Source organism: Syngnathoides biaculeatus, chromosome 2 (genome assembly GCF_019802595.1).
Source record: "Syngnathoides biaculeatus isolate LvHL_M chromosome 2, ASM1980259v1, whole genome shotgun sequence".
NCBI lineage: Eukaryota > Metazoa > Chordata > Actinopteri > Syngnathiformes > Syngnathidae > Syngnathoides > Syngnathoides biaculeatus.
The window spans coordinates 36,943,019-36,955,590 of NC_084641.1; the positions used below are offsets into that span (position 1 = coordinate 36,943,019).

At 39.2% G+C, this 12,572-nt stretch overlaps 1 long non-coding RNA gene across 1 annotated transcript; it reads right to left on the reverse strand.

The window, feature by feature from the left end:
- Nucleotides 1-410: 410 nt before the first annotated feature.
- On the reverse strand, nt 411-9,998 carry LOC133496035 (uncharacterized). Its single transcript, XR_009793698.1, has 5 exons — nt 9,563-9,998; nt 4,568-4,709; nt 1,032-1,103; nt 773-909; nt 411-686 (listed from the first exon to the last, which is right to left on the reverse strand). It is a non-coding gene; the product is annotated as an uncharacterized LOC133496035 (long non-coding RNA).
- Nucleotides 9,999-12,572: the final 2,574 nt, after the last annotated feature.

The following is a 12,572-nucleotide window of genomic DNA, read 5'->3' on the forward strand; positions in this document are numbered from 1 at the left end:
GAGAAATGAGCTCTCCCCCAGACTGGCCACCGGTGTCAGGACACCCCTGACCTACTTACTTTGCCTGGCATGGATTTAGTATTGATTTCTTCTTATAAAGTGCTTTAAACAGAACATGTATTACTTTGATGGTCTTGAGTCCTGAGTACGTTACCTCCACAAACCTTGTAGAAGGGTTAGGAAATCAAACAATTATTGGCCAGTCATTTTGAATATTTGATCGGGTTCCTCGTTCTCCTCGTTTGTCTGTTGGAGAGTCTGTTGTCAGTTAGAAGTGATCCGCATATAGTCTAATATGGCTCAAAACGAAAGGGTAACCCTGCTAAAAATTTTCTGTAGAGCATTTCTAAAGATTTTTTATAAAAATATTTTATAGGAATGTTATAGAACTTTAGGATCATAGTACTATAGAACTTTTCTAAAGAAATTGTCAAATCAAAAAGAGGATGACAAAATTTGGAATTAGTTTGTTGTTAAAATTAAACTCAACAACTTTTTCCATACTTAATCATAGCAGTTCTGCAGAAGCAGAAGAGTCTTCCTTCACCATCTGTTCAAGGACAATGAAGTCGGCCAGATATTTTATCTGTAAAATGTCGATGTTCTCTTCTTGTGCTGCCCTATGGTCTTGATGCCTGCTGGTGTCCCTTATCTCAGTAAGCAGCATCAGCCCTTTTTTTGGAACCCTGAACAACAACACATGCACAATGCAAAAGCACAAATATGATAAAAAGGTCTTCAAACAAGTTATTCATTGACATTTTTGGCTTACTTGCTTCCTACATGGGCCAACTCTCTTTGTAGGAAGGGTAGAAGCTCATGTGTGGTGAATGGCTCGAGGTTGATGGTAGATGTCTTGGTTTTGAATGTCTTGGGGTTCTTCATGGTGACGGTGAACCACCTGTTTCACTGCCGAAAACAGTATGAATCAAACAGAATATCATAGTAACCAAGTTTTTTTTTTTTTTTTAATTGTGCTCTTTGGGCCAGATTTCTTCTTATAAAGTGGTTTAAACAGAACATATATTTACTTTGATGGTCTTGCAGAGGAATTACAGGACTGGCATCATATTCGAATCCTCCATTTCAGGAGGTTTTTGGAGCTGCAAAGAAAATAAACCATGACCTGCAATATCACATCATGAAAAGTTGATATTGTCATGACAAAAATTAATTTAATTGTTTGAAACATTAAAACGAAATGTCCCAAATCATACACTCATATAAAAAAAAATACTACATCAAATGAATGACACTGTTTATATGCATGCAGTGAGAGAATTAAATGAGACATGCCAATTAGGATTCCACCATACACAACTGGGGAAATATAACTTACTGCTCACTTTTACTATATCCCTCTTATTCTGCCCCAAGGAGGTTGGGTGGGTATAATAACCCACTTGTGTTAATTGAAAAAAGAACAGATATTTTGGATTTATCATAAATAGGGTAAATTGATGGAATATATAAACTCAATAGGGGAGGCCATTGTTTCAGGATATTTAAAATATATTTGGTTGTGTAGTAAGAGTCCATCTACTAAAATTGCATTCCACTCTCAAGAGGAACATATCTTTTCTTCGATGAATTTGCCAAGGTAGCTTTGCCTGCAACATAGGACAATATATTAATGTAAGTACCAATTCTTTCATTACACATGTTCCCAATTCAGCGTGTACCAGTATCCTGCCCATTGACAGTTGGGATAGGGTCCAGTTCTCCTGCAACCCTCGTGAGGATAAGCGGCGAAGAAAATGAATGGATGGAATGTAAAAAACTCATCAATCACAATCATTGTAATGAGCTTTGAAAACCCCTTAAAATATTACTTAAATTATCTCAATAGCTCAAGCAACAAAAGTTATTACCATTGAAAGATTCGGAATATGGGCTAGTTATGGTATTGGTAAAACAATACAAAAGAACAATAAGTTGTGACCTTCCCGGTTATAGGATCTTTAACATGTCATGACTTTTTTTGTTTCCCAACGATCCCTTGATTATTACCATTTACACTTATTTTCATTATAATTGCATACAAAGCACCAAATATGGCAATTTTACCGATTTAGCAATGCGACCAAAATGTTTGCGAGCGTCAAAAAAACAGTGTGAGCGGTCATATCACTTATCACTTTCATATTTCAATCATGCATCTACTACTACTATATCTAGTACTTACTTTTACATCGATAAGTACAAATAAAACAAATGAAGTAATTTGGAAAAAAATTAACTTACTGACAGGTTTTGATCGAGGTTATAAACAAAGAAAGGTTTCGAATAAGTACAACGTGTTATCACCACGAGGCCGCGGTCGCTAGCTGGCTAGCTAGCTGCACATTCAAGGTTTGTGAAGATCAACTCGAAAGCCGCCCGAAGGTGAAGACATGCTTTCTAGCGCGTTCCCTACACCACTCACGACAGCCGCCTCGAGTGCTGTGTGTGGAAAACAATTTATTGCCTTCACAGTAAGAAAACTGGAGGCTTTCTAGACTAGTGAACAGCAACAATCGCCATTTTCTAGTTAGCTCATTTGACACATTTTCTTCTTCTTCAGTCAACTGCATCAACATAAAACTCACTGTCACCTGCTGGCAGGCGAAACATGCCACACCCAGAGAACAGTTGGAAATGTTAAGTGTGGGTAATACTTGAACTTGAAAAAAACATATCAGCTGTTAATTTTTGTTGGTCATGTTGGCACTCAAAATGTAATGGATGACAATCCAGTTGATTGAGTGTTTTTCACAACCCGCATCTTTAAAACTGTGGAATAATGGTTCAAATCCGGATGTGGTGAAATGACTTCTCCTTGGTCTGTTTGACCATTTGGTTGATAGTGATTGAAGGTGTTGTGCCCTCTTCACCAAACTGACAGCTGGTTTCCAATTTTTCAAGATGTAGGCTTTATAATAGTGGCTTGTCTTACATGACTTGCCCTATTTTGAAATCTCCATAGTCATGATAGTATTTAAATATTGTAACAAATACTTGATGCATTTTATTATGCAATTTCAGCATGTGTATTAACTCTGATGTTGCATGAAAATTGTTCTACAGAAATTATTTTCTGTACAAATTCTATAGAAATTTGAGCTCAAGCACTGTGCCTCAAACCTTTCTTTAGAATTTCTACAGAAACATTTTGTTCTATAGAAATTCTATAGAAAGTCACACCCAAAGTTCTGTAGAACAAGTTGTTCTATACAAATTCTATAGAATTATCCAGGTTTCTATAGAATTTCTATAAAAAAATGTTTAGCAGGGAATATGGCCCCGGTCACTTCATTTGCTTCTGAGATGTTCTCTTCTTCAAAAAGAGCTTCCGTCTCAGAAGGGGCGTGAGAAAAATCCAAAACACTCTCTTGTTCATCTCCCATAGCAGGTGGCACAGCATGTTTTCTGTGGCGACTGCCCCAATGTGAGATCTGTAAAATGCCGTTGCAGGCAATATGGCCACCACTGGGATGTCGAGTGAGACTACCAAAACTTTGCACATTAATGACATGGTCTCCGCTCAGTTTTTTTTCATATAGACATTGAAGTGAATAATATTATATGTATTTTCATCACAATATCTATTTTAAATGTATATTTGGGTGTCAGTTGCTTTTTAAAGGCCCTTATTACAACAAAATAGTTGTAGTCAGTACAAATAAATAAATAAATAGTTCTGAGAAATCCTCCATAAATTTTCCATTGTATATTAGAGGTCTATAAATTATTAAAACGATAACGTTTGGGTCAACTTTAACGAAGAAAAAATACAGATATTCAAAAGAGCTAAAATCACCCAGAGTCATTTAGAAAAGGTCATAGCTAAGAGTGTGTCAACGGCGCACATTGTTTTAAGCTAATACAGAGTGCCTTTACCCGTTTGCAGTTCCCATAATAGACCAGTGCAATGACAATGGACCTTTCCAATGGCGATCTTAAGCTCCACCCCCTTAGCCATGTCCCACAAGCTTACAAAATGTTGACTGAACAGAACATGTTTGAAGTTGCCTCTGTATCGTCTATTCCAGATAATATTGGCGTATGTTTTTGCCAAATGCGTCAGACTTGTAATAGAGAGTTCTACGGAGAGATGTCAACTATTTCACGCAAGGATAATTACATGGAATCAAGATTTTGGACAGAGCATGACGCAATGTCAGTTACAACGAAATGTTGGCGATTGATGCAAAAAAGTTTGACGCCTCAATTTTTTTAAATCCAACAGGATAAAATTGTGGAATCGTACTGCGCATGTATAGCAGGGTGAGTACTTTTTATTTGGAAAGATCACGAGTAATTTCATTGTAGTCTTTATAAGTAAGTGGGTGTATTCATTTGACTTGGCTCGTAATCGAACCCAGTGCTCTGTCTGAAAAGTCTGATGTGATACAAATAGGCAAATAGACATTTCTCTTGCACGACATCACCATTTACATATCCCTAACCTGACTTTTCAGCATAAAACATTGCACACATCATTCAGCAGGTCAGTGATATGTAAACAAAGTGAAAGCACTGATAATAATTCAATCAAAGTCAGAGAAGATACTTCTCTGTCACTTACCTTCGAACATACAGCCTTGTGTTTGTTTATATTGTCCACATTTAGTTGTACGTGTGGTCTTCCTCAAGCCTTCATCCATTGTAGACATTTCGTCACCTGTGTTTTAGGCTTTGGAAAATGAATCAACCGGGCCCCTTGTAACCTACAAGGATATCGTATATCAGAATTGCACGTTCCCCAAGCATAAATGAGCACCATTTTCTTTGTAACATTAACTCTTCCAAGCACACGCTACTGACAACCAGCATTGCTTGTGGGACAATACAGCAAGAGGGGCGTGTCAAGCCGGGGGTTAAGAGAATGCGGCTATCTGATTAGCTATTTTTGTATGAGTGATTGACAGGTCAGAAAGGTCCATTGTGCAAAGGGAGCAGTTTAAAGTGATGAATCGTGCGATAGTCTACAAAATATATTACTAATACTAATACTGATTAGACCAGCAGGATATGAGTGTGTTTCCCAACAATGGCATAAATCAGAAAATCGTAGGTTCGCTGATCAAGTATTTAATGACTCAATTGCCAGAGGGAAAAAAACAAGTCGAATGCCTATTAGTTTTGACTTGCATTGATATGTAGCGCTTTCCCGGTGGAAGGAGCTGGAAGAGCTGATGGCCAGGATGTGGAAGGTCTGAAAGGATCTTGCCTGCTCTGGACATATTTCACGTTGCATGCAAGTCTTCAATAGTGGGTAGAGTGGGGCCAACAATCTGTTTAGTGGTTCTGATTGTCCGTTGCAGTCGAGTGTGAAGCGGCTGGGATGAGAATGAGAATCAGCACCTCCAAACCATCAAATTATGGTCCTCAGTTGGAAAAGTGTGACGTGCCCTCTTCGTGTTGGGGATGAGATGCTGCCCCAAGGGGAGGAGTATTTTGCTGTCTTGTACACAAGTGAGGGAAGAATGGAGCGGGAGATCGACAGGCGAATCGGTGCAGCATCTGCAGTGATGCGGACTTTGTATCGATCAGTTGTGGTAAAGAGGGAGTTAAGTTGGAAGCCAGCATTCTTAATTTACCAGTCGATCTACATTCCTTCCCTCACCTATGGCCACAAATTGTGGGTCGTGACTGACAGAACAAGATCCCAGATGCAAGCGTCTGAAATTAGTTTTCTCCGCAGGGTGATTGGGCACTCCCTTAGAGATAGGATGAGGTGTTTCTATCATCTGGGAGGGGCTCAGTGTCGAGCAACTGCTCCTCTGTATTGAGAGAAGCCAGATGATGTGGCTGGGGAATCTAATCTGGATGCCTCCCTGACTGCTCCCTGGTGAGGTGTTCTGGGCGTGGGGGTTTTTTCCCATCGGTGGTTTCAGGCGAGTGGTGATAGGAGGAAAATCTTGACGTGGTTTGGGCTGAACTCCAACATTGACAATAGTCTTCACCTTATACGTCAAACTTAACATTCCATTTACCTTAGTCGGGGGTGAGTTTTGCGTTGGGCCTGGCTGCATTGGGGCAGGGAGAAGTGTGGAAGATTGGAAGTGCTGGCTCATCTTATTTGTCATTTGCTTCTTCGATTGTTTGGATGAGCCAAATGAATATGCCTAGACCTCATGTCGCCTTATCTCTAGTTCCTCTGAGTGTTTGGAAACAACTGCATCAATTCATCTTTGAGTTGTGTAAACATTTCCACTATTTTCTTTTTGAGATGGTGAATGACATACACAGTAAAAAAAAAAAAAAACGTTGGGATCCAAAAACTTAACACCTTGTCTATTTTGACAGAAAATGTCTGCTTTGTATAGATCCACAAAAAATACAGAAATTGTCAATGAAACTCACAGATAGTCCAGAACACACAACTTAACCACGTATTTAATTGATGGAGCCTTGAGAAAGTTTCATCTTCAAATCGTACAGGAGAGAGAGATCCACTTATAAAAAAAAAAAAACCTCAGCATCCAAACATTGCACTTTTTTTCAGGAGATCAATCAAATGTGGCTTCAGTACCTCTGATTGGAACTTGAGAACATCTAGAGTCCTTGTGTGTACAATGACAGATTTCGCAGTTGGGTGCTGATTAGTGACCTCCAGTTTTTTTTTTTTTTTTTTTTTTTTTTTCTTAGGGATACCAGACACTGTGTCATTAGTAAAACAGAGTATTTTGGTGTTTTCTCACTGCAAAAACGCTTCACATCCTTGACAGCCCCATTACCAACTATTAACGTTTGGGTTCCCAATTTTTTCTTGTATAATTAAATTTCATACCTTCTTGGCCATGGTCTCTATAAAGTGTCTCAAATCTATTTCTAAGCCTGAATTCAATGTTTTTTCATTAACTCACATATTTTCTCCTGCTCTTCACAATAGTGGTGGTCCAAGGCCTCACACTCGGGGTTGAGGCAGCCCACAATGCAGGCTTGCCAGATTCTTCGGTAATCTGCAAGTGTTGTGTCCTTCCTTTTAGATGTTCGATATCTTTTAGTCTTTGCTCCCAGTAAATTGCAACAAATGTATATATATATATATATTATATATATATATGTGTATACAAGTATGTATATACAAAGTCCTTATGTATCACCCAAGTTATATTCTCGTTCTATATAAAATAAAATCTATATAAAATAAAACTTCATTCTAAATATGACGAAATAACAGAAGAAGCTCAAAAACTGGACTGTGACACAATAAAACTGTTCCAGCATAAAGGAGATGCAGATTTTCCACTTTGCTTGATATAACAGCCAAACAGGACCAAAAGAAAGAAAGAAAGACAGAAAGAAAAACAAAGAAAAGAAGGAAGAAAAATGAAAAAGAACTGCTGCACATTTTCAATGGAGTGTGTAGCATGACCTTGATTTCCAACCTCCCCCAAATCTTTATAACGCTCCAAATTCCTGCCATGACTGAGATGATACTATTACGTCTTATAGCTAAGAGGTATGATGCCATGATGATCTTCAGATCCTAAATGTCATGGTTCTGTTATTTAGCCTGCCTTGACATTTGAGTCCTATGTCAAAATTTGTGTAATCCCTGAGCACACACGGCTACCCGTCATATTTTCAAACGAGCATCATGATGACCATATCTTGGTGATCAAAAAGAGGATGCCTGTCTGGAGGGAGGAAGAGAGGGTAGTGTTGTCAAAGTATGACAATTAATTTTAATGTGGGCAATGAGGAAGAACAGTGGAGTAATATTAGCATATATACAGTGCATGACAGGCAAGAGGTTCTTGGTTTGAATCCCACCTCTTGTGGAGTTTTCATGTTCTTACTGTGCTTGCGTCAGATTACTCCTAATGCTGCAACACTATCCCACACAAAACCATGCATGTTGATTGAATACATTATTTAGTTTGAATGGTTCATTTTCTATGCTGCATGTGCCCTGCAATTGACTAATGAGCAGCCTAAGGCAGGAATGTCTGAACTATTTTCACTGAGGGCCACAGAAAAATGAAAGCGCCACTTCACTTTGCATTTGTGAAATATGCTACAACCAATTCAATAGGCTGTACTCCAACATGTGCAAATCACAAAATCTAACCTTAGTTATTGTTATCGTTAGGGGTTATCCTCAAAGCAAAATATTAGTAGAACTAATGTAACATCTAAATTGAGAAAAAAAGTGATATGTCATGTAACATTAATTCCTAAAAAAAAATCACCAATTGTGAGTTCCAATTTTTAAAAATTAATAAATGTGAAAGATTTTATTTAAGTATGATCAATTATGAAGGTGGCACGGTGGAGCAGCTGTAGATCATTGGCTTTACACTTCTGAGGAAAGGGGTTTGAAACCAATCTGTGTGGAGTGTGCATGTTCTCCCTGTGCCTACATAGATTTTCTCCAGGCACTCCGGTTTCCTCCCACATCCCCAAAACACACATCATTAATTGAAGACAATAAATTGCCACTAGGTGTAATTGTGAGTTTGTCTCGATGTACCCTATGATTGGCTGGCCACCAGTTGAGGGTGTATCGTGCCTCCTGTCTGTTGACAGCTGGGATAGGCTCCAGCACTTCTGCGACCCATGTGAGGATGAACAGCTAAGAAAATGGATGGATGGATGGATGGATGGATGAATAACAGGTTATGAGTAATTCTGAAATAAAATTATATCTTTTAAAATGTCTCCTTTTTAACATTTTTGTATTCATTAAAAAAAAAAGTAATATTCACCATTATGAGTTTAACTTCAATATCGCAATAAGCAGTTGTCATTAAAAAAAAGCTGCAAACGGAGCTACAAACGGCCCATGAGCTTTATGTTCTATTTTTATTTTTTAAAAAGTTATTGATTATTTAAATTTGTAGGAATTCATAGTAAAGGCAATATTTATTGGCAGAGCAAAGGATGTCCCTCTGAAATAAAGTTCTTGCACAACAGTAAAGAAAAACAGCCTCATAAAAATCCCATTTACATTAGTTACCCTTCAAACTCTGTGGATACAAATACGTAATTGGATCTACCTCCTCATTAAACCCATTACACTTGTCTTTATGGACTCCTAATAATGATTAAGATATACAATAATTATGACATTTTCACAAATGTGTGCATATTCATATCACCGAAATCACAATCTTGCTGTCTGCTATGGTTTGAATGCAAAATGGCTACCTCATTGTTTTACTTCACCTCACAGAGCCCTCTGCTGTATTGCAACTCTCGCCAGTGGTATTAATGGTAAAGAGAGCTTGAATGACAAAGATGGACTGTCTGTATTAAAAAAATAAAATAAAAATACTCCAAGGACACTAAGATGCATATTCAGAAATCGTGTTGCAAACAATGAGCTTTGATTTTATCTAGTGAAAGTAAAATACATTTTGACACATCAAAATAGTACTGAAGATTTTTTTCTTGGAAACAAATGTGACCTTTTGATGGATAACAACCATCAACAATTCAAATACTAGCATCAGTAAAATTAATTGATTTTCAAAAAGAAATGCTGCGAGCCATGCCTTTGGTTTTATTGATGAAATTATATGAAAATGACTTGTATTCGTACACATTGAGTGACATTGCAAATACTCACTTGTCTAGAATGACTGACCCAGAAACTCCCCAATGACAGCATGGACACTCAAGTCGCAGCAGATGAATGAATGCATAGCGGTTAAGGTCACAAAATCCTGTGGAATATATGTATTAAATTATTTTTGTAATTCCAAAATTTACAATTTACAGGTTCTCTGTGTATTCATGGGTGCACCCTTCAAATTATCTGCCAGGGTTCATTGTTCTCTCCTGCTCATTAGCCCTAATCACTAAGTGTCCGAGTGAACAGCAGTGACTGACCATTACACATTCATTCAAGCCTGCTGTCCCTTGTGGATTCCAATTATCATCACCAGTTGATGAAGTGGAGACAAATCTTTAAAAAAAAAAAAATCAAATAAATTGTGGTGCTGTAGTATCTCACCCCTTTTTTTCGAGGCACACAACTACTTCGCCACACTCAGAATGATTAATCACCGACACTTGACATCCACCAAATTGACAGCTCACCCAAGCCTTTTCATTCATTTACACTTCTGATCTCTGATTAGTACATTGTATTAATGTTTGACTTTCACCTTATGTACTCCTTCAAAACTGTGGCCTGTAACAAGATGAATGCTTTACACAGGTTGTATGTACTGTGTTTTTGTGCGCATGTGTGTGTTTATGTCCACGCGTACAAGAAGCTAGAGAGTGGCTGTCAATTAAAGCACGGACTTCTCTCAGGGAAGCTTTCATGGTTTTGTCACTGCTTATGGCCTCAACTTCAGGTATACACTACACTTTGCCGTGTTTAATTCCCACCTGTAAAACTGGCGTCAGCATACATGCTGCACATAAAGAGAGCGAGGTAAAAAAAAATGGAGAAGCGGATGAGGACTAGATAGACACAAAGGCAAGACAAGAGAGGCGGGAATACAGGGATAACGAGCCTGTGTAGGCGCCAAATCCACCACTCAACAGTGCCATCTTATGGTCGGGTCTGCTTCCGCATTTCCTCGTCCCTTCTTCCTCACGAGATCTCTCATTCTCATTGTTCCTCTTCATTGCAAACATAGCATCCTGACTCTCTATCACTAACATCCCACACGCCTACATTACACACATTACAATCATGTACAGCAGTGCATGAATATCCTGATTCGTCACTCTGTCCTTGTATCTTGTTCCACAATGATTCACTGTAAGTAGCTTGCTCAGCTTAAAGGGCTCCTGTCATGAAATGGATGATTTTTAGTATGTTATTAATGAAAAAACGTCAACCAATATGTGCCCATGCTTTTTTTCACCAAAAAACATGATTTTGACGGATACAGCTTTTTGTAACTCCTGCCATGAAAATGCTTTGAGGGATTTGATTTCGAGAAGAAGCAGGAAGTGACGTAAAGTACAGTGACGCCCCCAAGTGGACTCATCTGTTTCCATTAGTTTTACCTCCGGGAAGGTAGCTCGTTGTTCCTTCGTGTTAGCTAAAATGCCAGCTCATTGCATTGCTGGATATTGCTTGTACACTCGGGAGAATGGATTTAGCCTTCATAACTTCGCAAGAGACCCGGTTCATTGTGAAAAATAGATTGCACTGGTGCAGAGGATGAGAGCTATAGGTTCCAAATAACAGGGAGGCAGTAATGCCCCCCCGGCTCGACTGTGTTCAACAAGTACTGCGGCGGCTCTGAAAATCCCCCTAAAAGTAGCATGGCTCGGCTCCATTATATGCCACCACGGCGCCGAAAAACAGTCACACTGGCTGAGGTGCCGTGCTCGGCGGTCACTGCTTCTGCGAAGGCTCCGCGTCGGGCTTTGGGGAGGGGGGCGGCTCTGAAGAACCCAGCCGAGAATGGCTCACTCAACCGCGTGCGCGCATAAACCGCTATTGCTCGACTGTGTTGCTCAGTACTGCGCCGTCTGTGAACACCCCCCTAAAGCAGGACGGCTCAGCTCTGTCATAAGCCACACCTGCCAGCTCATCCGCGATGGCTCATCTCCGCAGCGGAAGTGGATCGGACGGGCATGCAATTTGGCCGTGATCGCATATCATCTGAATATGGCTCGAAACAATAGTGTAATATTGCCCCGAGGGCTCGAAACAGTGTAAGATTTCCCCGGTAACTTCACTCGGTTGTGTGGTGTTATCCTTTTGGAAAAGAGCTTCCGTGTTAGAAGGGGAGCGTTTGTCTCCCATAGTTAGGGTGCACCGCGTGCAGCCAATATGGCGACCACTTGGATATCGTAGAATGACACTTCTGCAACTTTTGGCATGCATTTATTTTTTCATATAGACATTGAAGTGAATCATGTTATATGTATTTTTCATTACAATATCTATTTTAGAATGTTTACACTTTGGCTTTAAGTCAGAAGATTATTTTTTTCTCCCTGACATACTCTCCATTCCCTTATTCTGATTTGCCTCTACTTTTGACTCCAATGACATTTTATTTCAACACATCCCTCTTGTCACCCTTCTCACGCATTCTCAATGTCCTCTACCTGCTAATGTCTCCACAGTGTCACAACCCAAACTGCAAACAGCTGTGATAGATTACTAATGCAGGAAATCCACTGGGACAAGGAGCACCTAACGATGGGAGGACTGGGATAGATGTGTATGCATGTGTGAATGAATTTATGCGTGTGTTTTTTGAGCATGATACTCCAATCAGAAAACCCCAGAGCTGGGAAATGATCATGCAACTTAAATTAATGAGATGTAACATGACGGGATATTTTGACCTTCACACTAAGCATAATATGACAGGCTTGCGATATGACACAGTATTCATTAGTTTTGGTTTAATAGAACCTATGAAGCCTGGAGGAGGTGAAGGTATTTGCATCCTACAACATATACATCATGTAGGATTTCACTTAAGAGTCTGGCCTTAACAAGCATTTTTATATTTACTATTGTCACTAATAATTGTTTTCTTTAACCAACCCCAGTTGTGAATCTTGGCTGCATGTGACCATAAGAGCACATATAAATAGTCACAATGTGAGAAACACTTTGCTCTACTAGCTGCTCGCTGTTGCCATGGTTACAT